Consider the following 3,751-nt stretch of genomic DNA (forward strand, 5'->3'; position numbering starts at 1 on the left):
TAGCTGAGATCTCCTTACAAATTTGTTTCTCAATTTCCCTCTGACTATTAGGGGGTGTATAATACAATCCCAATAAGGTGATCATCCCTTTCTTATTTCTCAGTTCCACCCAAATAACTTCCCTGGATGTATTTCTGGGAATATCCACCCTCAGTACAGCTGTAATGCTATCCCTTATCAAAAATGCCACTCCCCCTCCTCTCTTGCCTCCCTTTCTATCCTTCCTGTAGCATTTGTATCCTGGAACATTAAGCTGCCAGTCCTGCCCATCCCTGAGCCATGTTTCCGTAATTGTTATGATATCCCAGTCCCATGTTCCTAACTGGGATATCTGCCTTCCCTGTTAGGCCCCTTGCATTGAAATAAATGCAGTTTAATTTATTATTCATACCTTGTTCCTGCCTGCCCTGACTGTCTGATTCACTTCTGTTCTCAGCTGTACCCGTCTCAGATCGATCTCTTTCCTCACTATCTCCCTGGGTCCCACCCCCCTCCACCCCACTTTACTAGTTTAAATCCTCCCAAGCAGTTCTAGCAAATTTCCCTGCCAGTATATTAGTCCCCTTCCAAATTAGGTGCAATCCGTCCTTCTTGTACAGGTCACTTCTACCCCAAAAGAGATTCCAATGATCCAAAAATGTGAATCCTTCTCCCATACACCAGCTCCTCAGCCATGCATTCATCTGCTCTATCCTCCTATTCCTACCCTCACTAGCTCATAGCACCGGGAGTAATCCAGATATTACTACCCTTGAGGACCTCATTTTTAAATTTCTACCCAACTCTTCGTAATCTCCCTTCAGAATCTCAACCTTTTCCCTTCCAATGTCGTTGGTTCCAATGTGGACAATGACCTCCTGCTGGCCCCTCTCCCCCGTGAGAACATTCTGCACCCTCTCAGACATCCTTGATCCTGGCACCAGGGAAACAACACACCATTCTGCTTTTTCTCTGTTGGCCACAGAAACGTCTGTCTGTACCTCGGATACAGAATCCCCTAACACAATTGATCTCTTGGAAGCCGACATATCCTTCGTGCACTAGAGCCAGTCTCAATACCAAAAACTTGACTGTTTGTGCTACGTTCCCCTGAGAATCCATCACCCCCTAAACAGCATATCTGTTTGAAATGGGTATATCCACAAAAGACTCCTGTCCTAGGTGCCGATGTCTCTCACCCTTCCTGGAGTTAACCCATCTATGTGACTGTATCTGAGACATGCACTGTCTCACTATTTACACATGCACTGTCCTTGACTATAGTACTGCCTCATACAGAGTCAGGAATCAGAGTGTCAGTATCTCTGATGCCCATCTTTTTAATATATCAGCCAGGACTCCCTGATTGGAAAAGATTAACAGCCCCAATCAGTGAACTCATATTCTACATTGGCGAAAGTGAGGACTGAAGATGCTGGAGATTAGAGTCAAGAGAGTGGTGCTGGAAAAGTAAAGTAGGTCAAGCAGCATCCGAGACGCAGGAAAATCAATGTTTCGGACAGAAGCCCTTCATCCGAAATTGACCTATGAAGGGTTTTTGCCCAAAACATCGATTTTCCTGCCCCTCGGATGCTGCCTGACCTGCTGTGCTTTTCCAGCAACACTCTCTTGACTCATATTCTATGTTGTCCAGTTGGCTGACCTTGTTACAAACACTACACTTGCACTGGTTTGTAAGAATGGATGGGTATATGAATAGGAAGGGTTTAGAGAGGTATGGTTGAAACTTTATTGCTGGAACAGCACAGCAGGTCAGGCAGCATCCAGGGAACAGGAGATTCGACGTTTCGGGCACAGGCCCTTCTTCAGGAATGAGCAGAGAGTGTTCAGCAGGAGAAGATAAAAGGTAGGGAGGAGGGGCGTTGGAAATGTGATTGGGAAATGTGATAGGTGGAAAGAGGTCAAGGTGAGGGTGATAGGTCGGAGTAGGATGGAGGCGGAGAGGTCAACAAGAAGACTGCAGGTCAGGAAGGCGGTGCCAGGCGGGAGGGATTCGTCTGAGACAAGGTGGGGGGAGGGGGAATGAAGAAACTGGTGAAGTCCAAGTTCATCCCCTGCGGTTGGAGGGTTCCCAGTCGGAAGATAAGACGCTCCTCCTCCGACCGTCGGGTTGTTGTGGTTTGGCGGTGGATGAGTCCAATGACCTGCATATCCTCGGTGGAGTGGGAGGGGGAGTTGAAATGCTGTGCCACAGGTTGGTTGGGTTGGTTCGTCCGGGTGGCCCAGAGGTGCTCCCTGAATCGCTCCGCAAGTAGGCGGCCTGTCTCCCCAATATAGAGGAGGCCACACCGGCTGCAGCGGATGCAGTAGATGATGTGGGTGGAGGTGCAGGTGAATCTGTGGCGGATATGGAAGTTTCCTTTGGGGCTTTGGAGAGAAGTGAGGGGGGAGGTGTGGGCGCAAGTGTTGCACCTCCTGCGGTTGCAAGGGAAGGTGCCGGGAGTGGTGGTTGGGTCGGTGGGGGGTGTGGATCTGACAAGGGAGTCGCGGAGGGAGTGGTCTCTACGGAAAGCTGATAGGGGAGGGGAGGGAAATATATCCTTGGTGCTGGGGTCTGTTTGGAGGTGGCGGAAGTGACGGCGGATGATGCGCTGTATGGGCCAACTGCTGGCAAATGGGACTGGGTTAATTTAGAATATCTGGTTGGCATGGGCAAGTTGGACTGAAGGGTCTGTTTCTATGCTGTATTTCTCTGTGACTCTAGTGCAGAGTAACAGATTGACTTCAAAAATGTCTCTGATTTGTCACTGCACAAGATACAGTTCATATCCACTGCTACAGAAAAAGTAACTGATTTTCTTCAAATGTAAACTCAGGTTTTTGTTACTACAGGAAACAGTTCAGTGGAGAATAACAGCACACCTTTCAGGATCGTTCTCTCTCTCTTTGTCTCTGTAACTTGCTTCCAGCTCCAACCTGCTCAGTTAGCTGAGAACAAATCAGCTTCACTTTTGAACAACTCCTCAGCTTGTGATTCACTGCAAATTGCCGGAATCCATGGCCACAAAAACAGAGTTCACGAGAGGTATTTAATTCCTTACTGTGAAATTATCCTGCTAAATCCTCGGTTTTAACAGTAATTCTAGTTCTCATTCCTTAGTTTTTAAAGATACAAAAATAAAAAAGACGTGGTTCTGACATTTGTAATAAAGTCCAACAAGCCAATTGCTTTCCTGATTGTGTAACTGCACACTCATTTTGTGTTTTTTGTTTGAATTTTCAGCTTTTAAAAAAATTTCCACATTACTTTTTTTTCTACCACTTCTCTACATTCCACCTGCAAGCTTGTTGCCCATTTATTGAACCTGTCAGTATCTCGGTATACTGCCTCCCGCTTACATTCCTGCTCTGCTCCTGTCCTGCTTTGTATGAACAGCAAATGTAGACACATTGCGTTCGGTTACTTCAGTGATTTGTAAACAGTTGAGGCCCAAGACCTGATCCTTGCAGCATTCCCATAGTCCCAGTGAGAGGTTGTGGTGTAGTGGGAATACCACTGCACTAACAATCCAGAGATTCAAACTAGCATTCTGAAAACATTTAATCCCACCAGGTCAGATTGTGAAATCCTGATACCGTAAGAAATCTAAGTGAGTAAAAACTAGTCTCATGGTAGCTATATAACATCATCAATCCATTCACAATCAAAGTCTAAAGACAGGAATGAAAGTTGATGGACCACCCATTATCGACCAAGAAACCCGAACTAACAATGGCAGAAACCATCCTGTCAATCTTGCAAAGTCATCCT

This window comes from Chiloscyllium plagiosum, unplaced genomic scaffold (assembly GCF_004010195.1).
Source record: "Chiloscyllium plagiosum isolate BGI_BamShark_2017 unplaced genomic scaffold, ASM401019v2 scaf_7027, whole genome shotgun sequence".
NCBI lineage: Eukaryota > Metazoa > Chordata > Chondrichthyes > Orectolobiformes > Hemiscylliidae > Chiloscyllium > Chiloscyllium plagiosum.